This window comes from Zea mays, chromosome 1, assembly GCF_902167145.1.
Source record: "Zea mays cultivar B73 chromosome 1, Zm-B73-REFERENCE-NAM-5.0, whole genome shotgun sequence".
In the NCBI taxonomy this organism is placed as follows: domain Eukaryota; kingdom Viridiplantae; phylum Streptophyta; class Magnoliopsida; order Poales; family Poaceae; genus Zea; species Zea mays.
In genome coordinates this window covers 180,009,451-180,030,953 of record NC_050096.1, presented here as the reverse complement: position 1 = coordinate 180,030,953, position 21,503 = coordinate 180,009,451, and positions in this window count along the sequence as shown.

Below are 21,503 nucleotides of genomic sequence, written 5' to 3'. Positions count from 1 at the left end.
AAACGGCGTTGGCCAGCTTCTTGACGGCAATGGCAGAGAGGGGAACACGATTTAAAATCGATGTCATAGAAGGGATGCTACAATTTATTATGGCACATAAAGTATCGGTATAATTTAACTCATACAACTTTGTGAGAGGAGAATTTCGAAAGCGGTGCTCACTTGACGGACCTAGGTTTTTCATATAGGGTGTGACGCGTAAATTTTTCATATATAATATATAATTATGTATAATGTATATATAATTTTATATTAAATTCGCTAAACAATTTAGTAAATAGATATAAATTCTAACACTCAACCATTAAATATGAAAGTTAGGTAGCCAAATCACAATAAAAACCTTACAAATTGAGGATTAGAGAATAGCCCGCGGGTGTCACTGTCACGTCACGGGCTTGTAGCTATAGGGAGGACCGGAGGAGATGACAGTTGACTAATGAGTAGTGTGCCTCTCTGCTAGACGCTCTGGACGTTCGGTCAGTGGTGGCCCATGGCTGCCAGCTAGTTGCTCTGGCACAGGGCTGGACACGACGGTGGCTGTGATGGCGTTCGGGCGCTAGCAGCTAGGCCAATAGGGATAGGTGTGTACAGGTGTGGGGCTCGAGCCGTCGGACGGTGTCGCAGCCAGACGCTCTACGCTTGGGAAGTTGGAAGGAAACGCCGAGCTGGAAGAAACGGGGCCAGGGTAGGGTCTCGGTGGGCCTGGCTTAGGGTGTGCCACGGCCCACCTGGAACCACCTGTGGGTCCGCCCCTGGCTCACTGTCCCACAAACAAGTGTCGTTATAATTAGCATTGGAATACTTGAGGTCCTGCTGCCGTTCCTATGCGCGATCAGATCCCGCTGATTCACCTCCAACTCTAGGCCGTTGAAAGTCGCCTAGAGGGGGGTGAATAGGGCGAATCTGAAATTTATAAACTTAAGCACAACTACAAGCCGGGTTAGCGTTAGAAATATAAACGAGTCCGAGAGAGAGGGCGAAAAACAAATCGCAAGCAAATGATGAGTGAGACACAAGGATTTGTTTTACCGAGGTTCGGTTCTTGCAAACCTACTCCCCGTTGAGGTGGTCACAAAGACCGGGTCTCTTTCAACCCTTTCCCTCTCTCAAACGGTCACTTAGACCGAGTGAGCTTCTCTTCTCAATCAAACGGAACACAAAGTTCTCGCAAGGACCACCACACGATTGGTGTCTCTTGCCTCGGTTACAATTGAGTTGATCACAAGAAGAATGAGAAAGAAAAGAAGCAATCCAAGCGCAAGAGCTCAAATGAACACAAATGTCGCTCTCTCTAGTCACTATTTGATTTGGAGTCATTCCGGACTTGGGAGAGGATTTGATCTCTTTGGTTGTGTCTAGAATTGAATGCTATAGCTCTTGAAATGTATTGAAGGTGGAAAACTTGGATGCCATTGAATGTGGGGTGGTTGGGGTATTTATAGCCCCAACCACCAAAAGTGGCCATTGGGAGGTTGTCTGTCGCATGGCGCACCGGACAGTCCGGTGCGCCACCGGACACTGTCTGGTGCGCCAGCCATGTCAGCCGACCGTTGGGTTCTGACCGTTGGAGCTCTGACTGGTGGGGCCTCTGGGCTGTCCGGTGCGACGTCTGTCGCTGCTCTGACTCTGGCGCGCACTGTAGCGCATTGAATGCGTTTGTAGTCGACCGTTGGCGCGAAGTAGCCGTTGCTCCGCTGGCACACCGGACAGTCCGATGAATTATAGCGGAGCGGCCTTCCATTTTCCCGAAGGTGACAAGTTCAGCTTCGAGTTCCCTGGTGCACCGGACAGTCCGGTGTGCCAGACCAGGGTGCCTTTTGGGATGTCTTTAGCTCTCTTTATTTGAACCCATCTTTGGTCTTTTTATTGGCTTGTTGTGAACCTTTGGCACCTGTAAAACTTATAGACTAGAGCAAACTAGTTAGTCCATTTATTTGTGTTGGGCAATTCAACCACCAAAATCAATTAGGAAAAGGTGTAAGCCTAATTCCCTTTCAATCTCCCCCTTTTTGGTGATTGATGCCAACACAAACCAAAGCAAATATAGAAATGCATAATTGAACTAGTTTGCATAATTGTAAGTGCAAAGGTTACTTAGAATTGAACCAATATAAATTCTCATAAGATATGCATGGATTGTTTCTTTGTATTTTTAATATTTTGGACCACGCTTGCACCACATGTTTTGTTTCTACAAATTCTTTTGTAAATTCTTTTCAGAGTCCTTTTGCAAATAGTTAAAGGTAAATGAATAAGATTTGAGAAGCATTTTTAAGATTTGAAATTTTCTCCCCCTGTTTCAAATGCTTTTTCCTTTGACTAAACAAAACTCTCCCTTAGAGAAATCCTCCTCTTAGTGTTCAAGAGGGTTTTGCAACTTTCGAAGATACTACTTTCTCCTCCTTTTGAACACAATAAGATATCAATTTGAGAATCTTTATTTTAAAATTAGGTGGTGGTGCGGTCCTTTTTGCTTTGGGCTAATACTTTCTCCCCCTTTGGCATGAATCACCAAAAACGGATACTTGAGTGAAATATAAGCCCCTAGGAACTAATTTCTCCCCCTTTGGCGAACAAAGTATGAGTGAAGATTATACCAAAGTTGGAGAGTTGCTCGGAGCGACGGCGAAGGGTGAGTAACTTGATGGAGTGGAGTGGAAGCCTTTGTCTTCGCCGAAGACTCCAATTCCCTTTCAATCTATGACTTGGGTTGATATATACTTGAAAACACATTAGTCATAGCATATAAAAGAGACATGATCAAAGGTATATTAATGAGCTATGTGTGATACCCAGTTTGCAAAGAAGAGAAGTTGGAGTTTATTCTTTCCTTGTTTCTTTTTTTCTTCTTTCTTTCGGGTGGTATGCTTTTGGGGTTAGGAATTTTTGGGGAAGCATTCACTAGTAAAATAGTAGAATTTTGGTTAGACTCATGCGCTAGGGGGGTCGGGGGTTGACGTGTGAACGAGTTGGGCCGTGGTTCTTGATCCGGCCCACTAGTTCCCCTAACCCTAGCCGCCCCTCCCTTAATCCCTTGGGATTTTTTTCAGCCATCCCCCTCCCATTTCTCTTGTGCAGCCGCCCCCCCTCTCTAGGTTTGGAGGACGCCCCTCTCACTCCTCCACCCATTTGCAGCCGCCACCCCACCTCCCCCATCAAACCCTAGCCGCCCCCTCCTCAAGCCCTTCTCTCCAAGGTGCCATTCCTTTCCCGCTCGGATCTACGTCGCGTTGGTGCATGTCTCCAATTGGATTTTGGTAAACGGAAGAAGAAGGGAGGAAAGGGGGAGGATTCAAGGTGATTTTGAGATTGTATCTTATTTAATTGTGTTGTAATCCAATTGATTATATGTTTACCTATCCGAATCGGTAGAGGTGCTGTCCTGAAAATTTTGTGGGTGGGCGAACAGCAGTAGTTCTAGGGATTTCTGGGAATTTTTCGTGGGTAATTAGTGGGGATCAGTGGGTGAATCATGTAGAGCTTTGTCATACCTTTCCAACGGGTACTTATGCGCTCGATTCGGAGTTATAATTTAGGAGATGTCGTTGTTTGAATCCGGTTATGTTGCTGTCCAAAAAAACAGATTTTCAGGTGGGTGAACAGCAGTAGTATTAGCAGTTTCTAGGCATTTTCGTGGGTAATTAGTGTTAACCAGTATGATAATAATGTAGGGCTTTATCTTATCTTTCCAATGAGTACTTATGCGCTTGATTTGGAATTATATTTTAAAAGATATCGCTGTTTGAATCCGGGTATGTCGCTGTCCAAAAGACAAAAAAAAACAGATTACAGGGTTCATCTTGTGGACTATTTTGGGCTAATTAGATGTTGGAATTTAATTATAAATTGTGTACAGAACTTGTGGGGAAATTTATGTAGATGCCTCTGGAGTTTTTGTTTGTTACCACTGTTGTCATAATTTTAAAGTTATGAAATTATTAAGCAGCCCCGCTGTAGTTTGGTGGGTGTGGGGAGAGATGTAACCCGCGGCGGGGTTTGAGTTTGTGCGTAGGTGCGGCGTCGCTTATGAGCCTGATTATGTGAAATTGGTGCACTAAGTTGTGTGTCAAAAACAGGTGGTGGACTTCCGGATCGTACTTAGGGATTTGCCCGAACTTCCGATAAAGGCAAGTAAATACAGTGGTGGTTGCTACCGTTTGGTTTGCATCCTATTCCCTATCATTGAGTATGCATAAGTTTTAATTATGTTAATCATTGAATTCTATGATGAAGTTTATTTGTTTGGAAGTATTAATTCTCAATTGTCTAATATTGTGGATGATCATAATTTGTTAATGATATATGTGGTTGATTCCCATCTTGGATGAAGTTGAAGTATCTTTTTGAATCACGTTATATGAAGTGTTGTAGGCATGACATGCACATCGCATCATCCATCTTGCATTTTGAAGTTATGTCGTGATCTTATGGTCCGACCGTACCGGTACATTTTTAGCATCGTACGTTGCCCGAGGAGGGGTACGATGCGGCTTCATATCCTTAGAGGTATGAAGGCAGAAGTCATCCTTGCATTTGCAGACATTTGCACTCATGAGGTATATATATATGAAGTGTGACATTACTATGTTACTATTGTGGTTTCTACCTGCGAGGTGTGGTGACTAGGTGTGTTGTACGTTGTATACGTGCTGCACCTTCGTAATAAGAAGGTTGTGGAATCAAGTGGTGGTAAAACAATATTCTTATGTGGTTAAACAGTTTGATATTATTTTACTTGCTGAGATGTGTCATCTCACTCTTGCATTACTCAATGCAGGTACTTGATACATGTTGGGAATGAGGGGAGTAGCAGCACGTCCACTTTCACTCTCACAATAGCGCTGCCGAGGTGCAGCCATGATTTAATTAGAAATTTATTGTCAAAGGAAGTTTGTTTTTTTAACTAGTCATGCGCACTAGTTAATTCAGTTCATGTAGTATGTTTAACTTCTCTTTGCTAGCCGATTAATAGTACTTAGTATGTTTTTGTCATGATTTATGTTTATACAATGTTGCCCCCTCGTTTATGCAATTTTGCAAAGGGGATGCTGCCGAAATTTTATATATAGATGGCAGAAGTGTTGTTTAGTAGCATTCCGGGGTGTTTGTGGACCCTCGGGGTGTTACAGTTGGTATCAGAGGATAGGCTTTAGATTCTACGCAATTTGAAGATAAATTTGACACACTTGCACATATAGGAAGGGTATGGGTTCGTATATCTTTCATATTAGTATTTTATTGTATAGATGACTAGAATGTTCTTATTCCAAATCCCTTTATGGTTTGATGGGGTATGTCGTTAACGACATAATGCTTGATATGATATGTTACTTCTATTTAATATTGGTTTCTTGATGTGGTTGTTATTTAAGTTATTATGCAAGTGAAGCTACTAATGTACTTGTTTTATATTCATATCGTCATGATGTTTTTTTGGATGCAATGTTTTCAAATCTCTGAGCTATTACTATCATATATTTCTATATGCTTGACTGTGGATGTTTTTTTCCAGAAGGATTCTTGGGTTCTAGTACTTGTAGGACCAATTGTTTATTGAGCTTGTGTATAGTGGGTCTAATCCGACTTTGTGTAGTGTGAAAACACTATATAATGTAGTTTTATGGTGTTGTTGAGTTTGATTGACTGTTGGGTTACAACCCAACTTATCAATGTAATATTTACGTGGGTGCAATGCTTTGCGCCTCACCTTTTTTTGGCTAGTGTGGCTACTTGCTAACTTGATCTTAGTATAAAATTGGTTTGTCTCTATAGAGCAAAGGCAACGTTGTAATGTCTATGAAATCTTGAGACTGGTAGAACTCAAGTGAATTTGTAAGAGGACATAGATTGATAAGTCCAACCATGTTTACCTGATGGGTTTTCTTATTATGTGCAACCTTATTTTTAAAAATAAATAGGGTGGTTTCAAGTGGATTTTATGTCGTGCATGTTTTCCTTCTATGGCTTGTTTCAATAGCCATAAAGGCTATGCATAATTTTTAGTTGTTGCAGGCTAGTCATGTGGACGATATTGACAATCCGTTTTATATTTTTTTTATTTGCCAATGTTGTATGGTAGTTTGATTTTTTTATGATCAGTTTCTCTATGCATGCTTGTTGAATCATTATTTAGACCGCTTTATCTTAAACGAAGTCAATGCTTAACTGGGAGTTGCTTATGTTTGTTAGTCATCTATCTCTTTAATGATGGGGTTGTTGCATCGGATTGAGATTTTTTTATATGAATGATGGTTTGATAGATCATGTATGTCTACTACTTTGAATGCATCCTGTGATATCACGAGGTACAAATTGTTCAAGTGCAGTAATAGTAGGTTTTGTTGTATGTGAGGTTAATCAAGGTAGTTTGGTTATGTGGATTGTCTTATTGAAGTCCAATTACTACTGTTGAGCATAGTATCGTGTTATTATTTTAGTATTGAAAGTAATATTTATGAAGCTTTTGCATGAGTCTGTGTCAAGAAGTATATTAGTTTTCTTATTGTTATCCCTCCATTGCTTTATGAGTATTGTAAATTTTATCTCTTTTGAGAGGAGAAAAGGACGTTATATGATGTGAGCACCATTTGCTTCACGTCAACAGAATAGTTGTGGAGAGCTCTAGTAGTGGGATTCTAGTGTAATAACAACCATGTTTTATAGTGCTAGAGACGGGTATGCCAGTTGTTTCATACATTGTCGATACATGGATGTTTGACCTTAGTGGCATTAACAAACGAGGTTGTTGAATCCATTGATTGTTGTGCTTAGTGTTCTAACCTATTAGGTAAAGTGTTGTTTAAAGGCTTTGGGGAGTTGCATCCCCATTTGGTAGTGGAAAATCCTAGTGTTGATTGCACCTGCCAATGCCTTGGGTTTTATTTTATATTGTTTTTTATGGGTAAGGTGTTGTTTGGTTTTGGGAGTCATCTTAACTTAGTTGGAGGCTGAATCAGGCTTCACTTATCTAGAATGTTTTGTAGTAGGTTTCTTCATCTTTGCATAGGATGCTTAATCACCCAGTTTGGTCTAAACATTTGAGAGTTATGGGTTTCCTATAGCAGCCTTAATTTTGTACGGAAGTATAGACATTGAAGACGGTAAATTTTGGTCTTTGCTGGATTATGAAAGTTTTAGTAATTTCATGATCTTTCCAAAGAGTATTGGTTTGTAATTTTCATTGCATATAATTGGAGTTAGGCTATTCTAAAGTTGTTGCACCGTTGTGTCTGAACTTTAGGTGTCATTAAAACCACCAATAAATCGACCGCGTTTTGATAGTTTCAGAGCCCAAATTTGGGAATTCTCTTTAACCAAAACTTTTAGTTTTTCTCAGTATCTTTTAATGGGTATTTACTTGTAATTGTCTGTTAAATAGATTGGGTGACGTGGTTGTCCGGATATAAGTCGAATCTCCGATGTGCAGTATCTCAGGCTGAGTTTAGCTGTAGGTCATGCAGATTTGAGGGCTATAAAGATAAATTTGGGTGCAAGTTTATTGCAAAAGTCGTGGACAATTTCCAAACTTTTCCAACGTGTGATCGTTGTAGTTTTAAGTTGAGTATAGCAGGAGTTATTGGATTTTGAAATTTAGTTGTCCATTGTTTCTATCATATCAGTTTTGCAACAAAGCAGTTTGCATTGTTTTATCGGTTTGGAAACCAATTCCGAGACACTCATTATAATAAAAGTTTTAGGGAATGTTATAATCTTTCCAATGAGTTTATATTTGCAAAATTTTGTTAGATGCAGAGAGTTATGAGGTTTTGAATTTATGGGTCATGCTCCGTCAGGTTCTGGTGGCAGATCTTGTATGTCGCCTTACAAGTCAAATTAAAAATGGGAGATAAAATAAAACCTTGTTTATCCTTTGAATACGAAAGTTGTAGATCATGAAGTTTATATGATTTTACAATATTTCTTTGTTATCATTGCTTTTATAGTGAAAGAGGTAGAAACAGATTGAACATTTGTGTTGTTGATTGTCAATTTTCTATTTAGGGATATTTCCATGGAAGTTTGGGTTATAGTGAGCTCTTTCGCAATCCATGTTAATTACGTTGTATGGTGGGAGGGAATAGACGTAGTGGTTGTGATAGTTATCTTGTTTATGTATATGCGGAGCGTGGGCTGAAACACAGAGATAGCGAGGGACATTTGAATAGGCCAGTACGTATTGTTGTGAAGCCATGTTTTCTGGTCTTGGCGTGATTGCGTACGTATGAAATAGTTACGTCGTGTGAAGTCTAGGTTGAGATGGAGATTGTGTGAGTTATTGGATGGATATATATGCATAGTATAATTAAAAAAGAGAGTTCTTCGATGGGATGATATAATGTATAGAATGTGCTTGGATGGATATATGGGCAGGCATAGTATGGTTAAATCGATTCTTGCTTGCATGATGTGAGATCAGGCTTAAAATGATTTAAAAAGTTAGCATATTGCTTCTATCCTTATGTTGGATCTAAGTGTCTCGTAATGAAGAACCTAAAGTTATTAGTCCTTTGATGAACGCTTAATCTTAGAAGAGTATAGAACCTGAATAAATCTATTGCTTGTTGTGTGGGACTGTATGACCAGTTTTGGTTATGCAGCTAGTTCAATGAATTAAACCATGTTTTCTGTAGAGGTGTTGTATATAAAAGTTGTAGCAAACTTCTTCATCTTACTTGTGTAAACATTTCATGACCATAGGTCTAGAAGCTTGGGAGTTATGATTTTCTCAAGTCTAGTCTTGGAATTTGTCCAGATTCTGTACAGATTTCGAAATTGACCTTGTTTGTCTAAGTTAAACTTTGAATCAGTTCTTATAAATTATAAAGAAGTGGTAGTACTTTCCTTAAGCTTTCCAACAAATTTTGGATCACCTTTTTTGGTGACCTATAAGTTAAGCTACAGTTGTTTTAAGTGGAATCTTTGAATCTATCCAAATTTGGACAGCAAAGCCTTTCTTATGTCTTTTGATCTTGATATGCATTGAATTAACCTAATATGTTTATAAATGAAATATAGACAATTTTACTAGCTTCCTAAAAAGTCTAGGAGCGCCTCAATTGGATGACTGAGACTCCAATTATGGATTTTTTAAGTGAGTAGTTGAATTCTGTCCAAGTCTGGACAAAATTTACGTTTTGCATCGTTTGGCCTTTCTAAGTGTCAAATCTTGTGGTGATGATAATACCAAGGGTATAGTGGACTTTGTAAGCTTTCCATAAAGTCCTAGTTTACTACTTTTGGATGCATATTTTGTGAGTTATGAGCAAAACAATTAACTGTTGTGCTGCTGTCTAGAAATATGCAAGCATTAAATTGGTCTTTTGAAGTTACTCTTGTTTGAATAGGTTTGGTTTAGGCTATAGGAGCACCGTATGTATTGCATTAATATATATATTCATTGAAGTACTTGCATGTGTCAAGGTTGATTTGGTGTCAGGAAAGCTTTGTCCGAGGTATATAGGACCGTCTACTATCTTAGCCCGAGTTGGCAGCTTGGCTTAGCACATGCAAGTGTCGGAGTCTATGATCAGTGTACACCATGTATTCCATGTCTCTATGTTGAGAAAGTATTTGCAGAATCCAGATCAATAAATCGAGCTAGAGTTGATTCCCATGTAGCAAGACCTGACTCTAGAGTGTCGTCTGCTGCGTATCCTAGAATCCTTGGAGCTCGAGGAGCTGATGCGGCAGAAGTACCCCGAGCTTTTCGTTATGGGGTGAGTTTTTGTCGTCGCTGATCTTTCCTTTGGTCGTTCTGATAGAAGCGTCAGAATTCGAGGTCGAATTCTTTTCAAGGGGGATAGAGTGTGATACCCAGTTTGCAAAGAAGAGAAGTTGGAGTTTATTCTTTCCTTGTTTCTTTTTTTCTTCTTTCTTTCGGGTGGTACGCTTTTGGGGTTGGGAATTTTTGGGGAAGCATTCACCAGTAAAATAGTAGAATTTTGGTTAGACTCATGCGCTAGGGGGTCGGGGGTTGACGTGTGAACGAGTTGGGCCGTGGTTCTTGATCCGGCCCACTAGTTCCCCTAACCCTAGCCGCCCCTCCCTTAATCCCTTGGGATTTTTTTCAGCCACCCCCTCCCCTTTCTCTTGTGCAGCCACCCCCCCTCTCTCTAGGTTTGGAGGACGCCCCTCTCACTCCTCCACCCATTTACAGCCGCCACCCCACCTCCCCCATCAAACCCTAGCCGCCCCCTCCTCAAGCCCTTCTCTCCAAGGTGCCATTCCTTTCCCGCTCGGATCTACGTCGCGTTGGTGCATGTCTCCAATTGGATTTTGGTGGAGGGAAGAAGAAGGGAGGAAAGGGGGAGGATTCAAGGTGATTTTGAGATTGTATCTTGTTTAATTGTGTTGTAATCCAATTGATTATATGTTTACCTATCCGAATCGGTAGAGGTGCTGTCCTAAAAATTTTGTGGGTGGGCGAACAACAGTAGTTCTAGGGATTTCTGGGATTTTTTCGTGGGTAATTAGTGGGGATCAGTGGGTGAATCATGTAGAGCTTTGTCATACCTTTCCAACGGGTACTTATGCGCTCGATTTGGAGTTATAATTTAGGAGATATCGTTGTTTGAATCCGGTTATGTTGCTGTCCAAAAAAACAGATTTTCAGGTGGGTGAACAGCAGTAGTATTAGCAGTTTCTAGACATTTTTCGTGGGTAATTAGTGTTAACCAGTATGATAATAATGTAGGGCTTTGTCTTATCTTTCCAATGAGTACTTATGCGCTTGATTTGGAATTATATTTTTAAAAGATATCGCTGTTTGAATCCGGGTATGTCGCTGTCCAAAAGACAAAAAAACAGATTACAGGGTTCATCTTGTGGACTGTTTTGGGTTAATTAGATGTTGGAATTTAATTATAAATTGTGTACAAAACTTGTGGGGAAATTTATGTAGATGCCTCTGGAGTTTTTGTTTGTTACCACTGTTGTCATAATTTTAAAGTTATGAAATTATTAAGCAGCCCCGCTGCAGTTTGGTGGGTGTGGGGAGAGATGTAACCCGCGGCGGGGTTTGAGTTTGTGCGTAGGTGCAGCGTCGCTTATGAGCCTGATTATGTGAAATTGGTGCACTAAGTTGTGTGTCAAAAACAGGTGGTGGACTTCCGGATCGTACTTAGGGATTTGCCCGAACTTCCGGTAAAGGCAAGTAAATACAGTGGTGGTTGCTACCGTTTGGTTTGCATCCTATTCCCTATCATTGAGTATGCATAAGTTTTAATTATGTTAATCATTGAATTCTATGATGAAGTTTATTTGTTTGGAAGTATTAATTCTCAATTGTCTAATATTGTGGATGATCATAATTTGTTAATGATATATGTGGTTGATTCCCATCTTGGATGAAGTTGAAGTATCTTTTTGAATCACGTTATATGAAGTGTTGTAGGCATGACATGCACATCGCATCATCCATCTTGCATTTTGAAGTTATGTCGTGATCTTATGGTCCGACCGTACCGATACATTTTTAGCATCGTACGTTGCCCGAGGAGGGGTACGATGCGGCTTCATATCCTTAGAGGTATGAAGGCAGAAGTCATCCTTGCATTTGCAGACATTTGCACTCATGAGGTATATATATATGAAGTGTGACATTACTATGTTACTATTGTGGTTTCTACCTGCGAGGTGTGGTGACTAGGTGTGTTGTACGTTGTATACGTGCTGCACCTTCTGAAAGAGAAATGTGCCCTTGGGCCATTTCTAAGTATTTTGGTGATTGAGTGCCAACACAAGTGCTTAAATGTGAATATATGCCCATGGATGGACAAAGTGCAAATCAAAAGTAAATGTATGTTTCTAAGCCTTAGTACATTGGTTTTGTGTACTAATATACTCGTCTAAGTGTTAGAAACAGAAAGAAGAAGAAAAGAGAAGAGTTGGCTGTGTACAGCCAAAAGGCTGTTTCGGTCTGGGGCACCGGACTGTCCGGTGGTGCACCGGACAGTGTCCGGTGCGCCAGGTTGACTTGGCGTGAAGTGGCCGCTCTCGGGAATTCGCCCGACGGCGTACGGCTAAAATTCACCGGACTGTCCGGTGTGCACCGGACTGTCCGGTGAGCCAACGGTCGGCCGGGCCAACGGTCGGCCGCGCGATCTGCGCGGGACACGTGGCCGAGCCAACGGCTAGAAGGGGCACCGGACTGTCCGGTGTGCACCGGACATGTCCGGTGCGCCAACGGCTCCAAGTCTGCCAACGGTCGGCTTCGCTGTTTAAGGAAGGAAATCGGGCACCGGACAGTGTCCGGTGTGCACCGAACTGTCCGGTGCACCCGACGACAGAAGGCAAGAAAGGCCTTCTAGATTTGCTCTCAACGGCTCCTAGCTGCCTTGGGGCTATAAAAGGGACCCCTAGGCGCATGGAGGAGTACACCAAGCAACCTTAGAGCATTCTTGATCATCCACACTCAGTCTTTGCGCAATTGTTTGTCATTCTCAGTGATTCGAGCTCCGTTCTAGAGAGAACTTTGAGATAGTCTTTTGAGCTCGATTCTTGGCCGTGTGTGTGCGCATTTTGCTGTGGATTTGTGTGTGTTGCTTCCCCTCCTTACTCCGTGATTCTTTGTGAACATCAAAAGTGTAAGGGCGAGAGGCTCCAAGTTGTGGAGATTCCTCGCGAACGGGATAAGAAAAGAAAAGCATAACACTGTGGTATTCAAGTTGATCATTGGATCACTTGAGAGGAGTTGAGTGCAACTCTCGTCCGTTGGGACGCCACAACGTGGAGTAGGCAAGTTTTGTACTTGGCCGAACCACGGGATAAATCACTGTGTCTTCTCTGTGTTGAATTCTTTGTGATTATCGTATTGTGCAAGACCTTCTCTCTAGCCACTTGGCGATTATTGTGCTAACACTTAACAAGTTTTTGTGGCTATAAGTTTAAGTTTCACAGGATCACCTATTCACCCCCCTCTAGGTGCTCTCAATTGGTATCAGAGCCGTTCTCTTCAAGAAAGGGACTAACCGCCCGAAGAGATGGATCCTAAAGGCAAGGGGATGGTGATCAACGACAAGGAGAAGAAGTCCTTCGTCAACGAGCCAAATAATGACAAGCCCACCGACTCAAGCTCGGGCCACAAAAGAAAAGACGGGAGGAAGAAGAAGACAAGGCGCATCAAGGAAATTGTCTACTACGACAGCGACGAATCTTCCTCCTCCCAAAAGGACGACGACGACTACGATAGACGAAAGACGGTTAACTCAAACTTTTCTTTCGATTATTCGCGCATCTCGCATAGTTCAAATGCTCAATTGCTCCCCATTCCACTTGGCAAGCCCCCTCACTTTGATGGAGAGGATTACGGATTTTGGAGCCACAAAATGCGTACTCACCTGTTTTCTCTCCATCCAAGCATTTGGGAGATTGTGGAAAGTGGAATGAAATTTGATAGCTCAGATAGCCCTATGTTTATTAATGAACAGATTCATAAAAATGCACAAGCTACTACTGTGTTGCTAGCCTCTTTGTGCAGGGACGAGTATCACAAGGTGAGCGGCTTGGACAATGCCAAGCAGATCTGGGACGCCCTCAAGATCTCTCATGAGGGAAACGACGTCACCTTGCTCACCAAAATGGAGTTGGTGGAGGGCGAGCTTGGACGGTTCGCGATGATAAGGGGCGAGGAGCCGACACAAACATACAACCGGCTCAAGACCCTTATCAACAAAATAAGGAGCTACGGGAGCACGCGATGGACGGACCACGACGTCGTCCGCCTAATGCTAAGGTCATTTACCGTTCTTGATCCTCATTTGGTGAACAATATTCGTGAAAATCCCAGGTACACCAAGATGTCGCCCGAAGAAGTTCTTGGGAAATTCGTTAGCGGGCGAATGATGATCAAGGAGGCAAGGTACGTGGACGACGCCTTGAATGGTCCGATCAACGAGCCGCAACCCCTTGCTCTCAAGGCAACACGAAGCAAGGAGGCGCTACCTAGCAAGGTGGCACAGATTGAGGCGGCCGGACTTGATGATGAAGAGATGGCTCTCATCATCAAAAGATTCAAGACGGTGCTTAAAGGTCGCAAGGGACAACCAAGCAAGACCAAAGCCAAGGGGAAGCGCTCATGCTTCAAATGCGGTAAGCTTGGTCATTTCATTGCTAACTGTCCCGATAATGAAAGTGACTAGGAAAAGGGGAACAAAAGGGAGAAGAAGAAGCATTACAAGAAGGCCAAGGGCGAGGCACATATCGGAAAGGAGTGGGATTCGGATTGCTCCTCATCCGACTCCGACAATGAAGGACTCGCCGCCACAGCCTTCAACAAGTCATCCCTCTTCCCCAACGAGCGTCACACTTGCCTCATGGCAAGAGAGAAGAAAGTAAGCACTCATACTAGTACTTAAGCTTCTTCAAGTGAGGATGAGTCTAGTGATGATGAGATAGATTACTCATGCTTATTCAAGGGATTAGATAGAACCAAGGTAGACAAGATTAATGAATTAATTGATGCCTTGAATGATAGGAACATACTTTTAGAAAAGCAAGAGGATTTGTTGTATGAAGAGCATGATAAATTTGTAGAAGCTCAGAAATCTCTTGCTCTAGAAATTAAGAGGAATGAAATGCTCTCTAGTGAATTATCTTCTTGTCATGAAACTATTGCTAAGTTAAAAAGTTTTAATGATGATTTAAATGCTAAACTAGAAGTAGCTAGTAAATCTAATTCCTGTGTAGAACATGTTGTAATTTGTACTAGGTGTAAAGATTTTGACATTGATGCTTGTAGTGAACACCTAGTTTCAATTTCCAAGCTTAATGATGAGTTGGCTAGTCTTAATGCTCAACTTAAGACTAGCAAGAATGATTTCGATAAGCTAAAATTTGCAAGGGATGCCTACACAATTGGTAGACACCCCTCAATTAAGGATGGACTTGGTTTCAAGAGGGAAGCCAAGAACTTAACAAGCCATAAGGCTCCTATCTCCGCTAAGGAGAAAGGGAAGGCTCCTATGACTAGTAGTACTAAAAGGAACCATGCTTTTATGTATCATGATAGGAGACAAACTAGAGATGCTTATAGGAATTATAATGCTTATGGTGATTTTGACTCTCATGCCATGTTTGCTTCTAGTTCTTCCTATATGCATGGTAGAAATATGTCTAGGAAAAATACTATTCATCATGTGCCTAGAAAGAATATTATTCATGCTCCTAGGAAAGTAGTGAATGAACCTTCTACAATTTATTGTGCTTTAAATGCTTCTTTTGCTATTTGTAGAAAGGATAGGAAAATAGTTGCTAGGAAGTTAGGGGCAAAATGCAAGGGAGACAAAACTTGCATTTGGGTCCCTAAGGATATTTGCACTAACCTTGTAGGACCCAACATGAGTTGGGTACCTAAGACCCAAGCCTAAATTTGCCTTGCAGGTTTATGCATCCGGGGGTTCAAGCTGGATTATCGACAGCGGATGCACAAACCATATGACAGGGGAAAAGAAGATGTTCACCTCCTACGTCAAGAATAAGGATTCCCAAGATTCAATTATATTCGGTGATGGGAATCAAGGCAAGGTAAAAGGGTTAGGTAAAATTGCAATTTCTAATGAGCACTCTATCTCGAATGTGTTTTTAGTAGAGTCTCTTGGATATAATTTGCTATCGGTTAGTCAATTATGCAATATGGGATATAACTGTCTTTTTACAAATGTAGATGTGTCTGTCTTTAGAAGAAGTGATGGTTCACTAGCATTTAAGGGTGTATTAGACGACAAACTTTATTTAGTTGATTTTGCAAAAGAGGAGGCCGGTCTAGATGCATGCTTAATTGCTAAGACTGGCATGGGCTGGCTGTGGCATCGCCGCTTAGCACATGTGGGGATGAAGAACCTTCACAAGCTTCTAAAGGGAGAACACGTGATGGGTTTGACTAATGTGCATTTCGAAAAAAATAGACCTTGTGCAGCTTGTCAAGCAGGTAAACAAGTGGGAGGAGCACATCACAGCAAGAATGTGATGACCACTTCAAGACCTCTGGAGCTGCTACATATGGACCTCTTCGGACCCGTCGCCTATCTGAGCATAGGAGGAAGTAAGTATGGTTTAGTTATTGTTGATGACTTTTCCCGTTTCACTTGGGTGTTCTTTTTGCAGGATAAGTCTGAAACCCAAGGGACCCTCAAGCGCTTCCTCAGGAGAGCTCAAAATGAGTTTGAGCTCAAGGTGAAGAAGATAAGGAGCGACAACGGGTCCGAATTCAAGAACCTTCAAGTGGAGGAGTTCCTTGAGGAGGAAGGGATCAAGCACGAGTTCTCCGCTCCCTACACACCACAGCAAAATGGTATGGTAGAGAGGAAGAACAGGACGCTAATCGATATGGCGAGGACGATGCTTGGAGAATTCAAGACCCTCGAGTGTTTCTGGTCGGAAGCCGTGAACACGGCTTGCCACGCCATCAACAGGGTCTACCTTCATCGCCTCCTCAAGAAGACGTCGTATGAGCTTCTAACCGGTAACAAACCCAATGTATCTTACTTTCGTGTATTTGGGAGTAAATGCTACATTCTAGTGAAGAAGGGTAGAAATTCTAAGTTTGCTCCCAAAGCTGTAGAAGGGTTTTTGTTAGGTTATGACTCAAATACAAAGGCGTATAGAGTCTTCAACAAATCATCGGGTTTGGTTGAAGTCTCTAGCGACGTTGTATTTGATGAGACTAATGGCTCTCCAAGAGAGCAAGTTGTTGATTGTGATGATGTAGATGAAGAAGATGTTCCGACGGCCGCTATACGAACCATGGCGATTGGAGAAGTGCGGCCACAGGAACAAGATGAACGAGATCAACCTTCTTCCTCAACAACGGTGCATCCCCCAACTCAAGACGATGAACAGGTTCATCAACAGGAGGCGTGTGATCAAGGGGGAGCACAAGATGATCATGTGATGGAGGAAGAAGCACAACCGGCACCTCCAACCCAAGTTCGAGCGATGATTCAAAGGGATCATCCCGTCGACCAAATTCTGGGTGACATTAGCAAGGGAGTAACTACTCGATCTCGATTAGTTAATTTTTGTGAGCATTACTCTTTTGTCTCTTCTATTGAGCCTTTCAGGGTAGAGGAGGCCTTGCTAGATCCGGACTGGGTATTGGCCATGCAGGAGGAGCTCAACAATTTCAAGAGAAATGAAGTTTGGACGCTGGTGCCTCGTCCCAAGCAAAATGTTGTGGGAACCAAGTGGGTGTTCCGCAACAAACAAGACGAGCACGGGGTGGTGACGAGGAACAAGGCTCGACTTGTGGCAAAAGGTTATGCCCAAGTCGCAGGTTTGGACTTTGAGGAGACTTTTGCTCCTGTGGCTAGGCTAGAGTCCATTCATATCTTGCTAGCATATGCCGCTCACCATTCCTTCAGGTTGTTCCAAATGGATGTGAAGAGCGCTTTCCTCAACGGGCCGATCAAGGAGGAGGTGTACGTGGAGCAACCCCCTGGCTTCGAGGATGAACGGTACCCCGACCACGTGTGTAAGCTCTCTAAGGCGCTCTATGGACTTAAGCAAGCCCCAAGAGCATGGTATGAATGCCTTAGAGACTTTCTAATTGTTAATGCTTTCAAGGTTGGGAAAGCCGATCCAACTCTTTTTACTAAGACATGTGATGGTGATTTGTTTGTGTGCCAAATTTATGTCGATGACATAATATTTGGTTCTACTAACCAAAAGTCTTGTGAAGAGTTTAGCAGGGTAATGACGCAGAAATTCGAGATGTCGATGATGGGCGAGTTGAACTACTTCCTTGGGTTCCAAGTGAAGCAACTCAAGGACGGCACCTTCATCTCCCAAACGAAGTACACGCAAGATCTGCTAAAGCGGTTTGGGATGAAGGACGCCAAGCCCGCAAAGACGCCGATGGGAACCGACGGACACACCGACCTCAACAAAGGAGGTAAGTCCGTTGATCAAAAAGCATACCGGTCCATGATAGGTTCCTTGCTTTATTTATGTGCTAGTAGACTGGATATTATGCTTAGCGTGTGCATGTGTGCTAGATTTCAATCCGATCCTAAGGAGTGTCACTTAGTGGCGGTAAAGCGAATTCTAAGATATTTGGTTGCTACGCCTTGCTTTGGGCTCTGGTATCCAAAAGGGTCTACCTTTGACTTGGTTGGATACTCAGACTCCGACTATGCTGGATGTAAGGTCGATAGGAAGAGTACATCAGGGACGTGCCAATTCTTAGGAAGGTCCCTGGTGTCGTGGAACTCTAAGAAACAAACCTCCGTTGCCCTATCCACCGCTGAGGCCGAGTATGTTGCCGCAGGACAATGTTGCGCGCAACTACTTTGGATGAGGCAAACCCTCCGGGACTTTGGCTACAATCTGAGCAAAGTCCCACTCCTATGTGATAATGAGAGTGCTATCCGCATGGCGGAAAATCCTGTTGAACACAGCCGCACAAAGCACATAGACATCCGGCATCACTTTTTGAGAGACCACCAGCAAAAGGGAGATATCGAAGTGTTTCATGTTAGCACCGAGAACCAGCTAGCCGATATCTTCACTAAGCCTTTAGATGAAAAGACCTTTTGCAGGCTGCGTAGTGAGCTAAATGTCCTAGATTCGCGGAACTTGGATTGAATTGTAGCATACGTGTGTTTATGCCTTTGATCATGTTCATTCTGCATTTTGTTGCTTAATGTGGTGCTCAAGTTGTACAAACACTCCCTGGACCTCACAAGTCCTGTTTGCAAGTGATGCACATATTTAGGGGGAGCTGTGCTACAACTTGACCCTTTGAGACTAACCATGTACTCGAGTTTGGTTGTTTTAGTCTCCAAGGAGAGTTGAAAGGGAAAAGGTGGACTTGGACCATGCAAGACTTCCACTGCACTCCGATGAAAGAGTAACTTTTCCAAGTTCATCTTTATACTCTTATTGCCTTTGTGTTCTTATTTGAAGATTTTGGTGAGGCAATGGGGTTAAAGGGCCAAGATTGATCCCGTTTTGGTGCTTGATGCCAAAGGGGGAGAAAATAAAGGCCAAAGCAATAGATGGATCAGCTACCACTTGAGAAACTTTGAAAATAGTAGAATAGAGCTTTTGGTTTGTCAAAACTCTTGCATTGTCTCTTTTGTCAAAAGTTGGCCTCTTGTGGGGAGAAGTGTTGATTATGGGAAATAGGGGGAGTTTTTGAAATATTTTGATCAATCTCTTTTGGAAAGACTCTCTTTATGCTTAAACATGTGTGTTTGACTTAGAGATAGAGATTTAAGTTTGATTTGCAAAAACAAACCAAGTGGTGGCAAAGGATGATCCATATATGCCAAAAATGAATCAAAATAAATTTGAGTTTTATTTGAAGTGATATTGCACTTGTTCTAGTTGCTTTATGTTGTGTTGGCATAAATCACCAAAAAGGGGGAGATTGAAAGGGAAATGTGCCCTTGGGCCATTTCTAAGTATTTTGGTGATTGAGTGCCAACACAAGTGCTTAAATGTGAATATATGCCCATGGATGGACAAAGTGCAAATCAAAAGTAAAGGTATGTTTCTAAGCCTTAGTACATTGGTTTTGTGTACTAATATACTCGTCTAAGTGTTAGAAACAGAAAGAAGAAGAAAAGAGAAGAGTTGGCTGTGTACAGCCAAAAGGCTGTTTCGGTCTGGGGCACCGGACTGTCCGGTGGTGCACCGGACAGTGTCCGGTGCGCCAGGTTGACTTGGCGTGAAGTGGCCGCTCTCGGGAATTCGCCCGACGGCGTACGGCTAAAATTCACCGGACTGTCCGGTGTGCACCGGACTGTCCGGTGAGCCAACGGTCGGCCGGGCCAACGGTCGGCCGCGCGATCTGCGCGGGACATGTGGCCGAGCCAACGGCAAGAAGGGGGCACCGGACTGTCCGGTGTGCACCGGACATGTCCGGTGCGCCAACGGCTCCAAGTCTGCCAACGGTCGGCTTCGCTGTTTAAGGAAGGAAATCGGGCACCGGACAGTGTCCGGTGTGCACCGGACTGTCCGGTGTGCACCGGACTGTCCGGTGCACCCGACGACAGAAGGCAAGAAAGGCCTTCTAGATTTGCTCTCAACGGCTCCTAGCTGCCTTGGGGCTATAAAAGGGACCCCTAGGCGCATGGAGGAGTACACCAAGCAACCTTAGAGCATTCTTGATCATCCACACTCAGTCTTTGCGCAATTGTTTGTCATTCTCAGTGATTCGAGCTCCGTTCTAGAGAGAACTTTGAGATAGTCTTTTGAGCTCGATTCTTGGCCGTGTGTGTGCGCATTTTGCTGTGGATTTGTGTGTGTTGCTTCCCCTCCTTACTCCGTGATTCTTTGTGAACATCAAAAGTGTAAGGGCGAGAGGCTCCAAGTTGTGGAGATTCCTCGCGAACGGGATAAGAAAAGAAAAGCATAACACTGTGGTATTCAAGTTGATCATTGGATCACTTGAGAGGAGTTGAGTGCAACTCTCGTCCGTTGGGACGCCACAACGTGGAGTAGGCAAGTTTTGTACTTGGCCGAACCACGGGATAAATCACTGTGTCTTCTCTGTGTTGAATTCTTTGTGATTATCGTATTGTGCAAGACCTTCTCTCTAGCCACTTGGCGATTATTGTGCTAACACTTAACAAGTTTTTGTGGCTATAAGTTTAAGTTTCACAGGATCACCTATTCACCCCCCCTCTAGGTGCTCTCACCTTCGTAATAAGAAGGTTGTGGAATCAAGTGGTGGTAAAACAATGTTCTTATGTGGTTAAACAGTTTGATATTATTTTACTTGCTGAGATGTGTCATCTCACTCTTGCATTACTCAATGCAGGTACTTGATACATGTTGGGAATGAGGGGAGTAGCAGCACGTCCACTTTCACTCTCACAATAGCGCTGCCGAGGTGCAGCCATGATTTAATTAGAAATTTATTGTCAAAGGAAGTTTGTTTTTTTAACTAGTCGTGCGCACTAGTTAATTCAGTTCATGTCGTATGTTTAACTTCTCTTTGCTAGCCGATTAATAGTACTTAGTATGTTTTTGTCATGATTTATGTTTATACACTGTTGCCCCCTCGTTTATGCAATTTTATAAAGGGGATGCTGCCGAAATTTTATATATAGATGGCAGAAGTGTTGTTTAGTAGCATTCCGGGGTGTTTGTGGTCCCTCAGGGTGTTACACTATGTATGCAAGATATCAAAAGAAGTTCCGAGAATCAAGAATATTTAGCTCATGCCTAAGTTTATTAAAAGTTTGTTCATCTAGTGGCTTGGTAAAGATATCGGCTAATTGTTCCTTGGTATTAATGTATGCAATCTCGATATCTCCCTTTTGTTGGTGATCCCTTAGAAAATGATATCGAATGGCTATGTGTTTAGTGCGGCTATGCTCAACGGGATTATCCGCCATGCGGATTGCACTCTCATTATCACATAGAAGAGGAACTTTGGTTAATTTGTAACCATAGTCCCTAAGGGTTTGCCTCATCCAAAGTAATTGCGCGCAACAATGGCCTACGGCAATATACTAGGCTTCGGCGGTAGAAAGAGCTACGGAATTTTGCTTCTT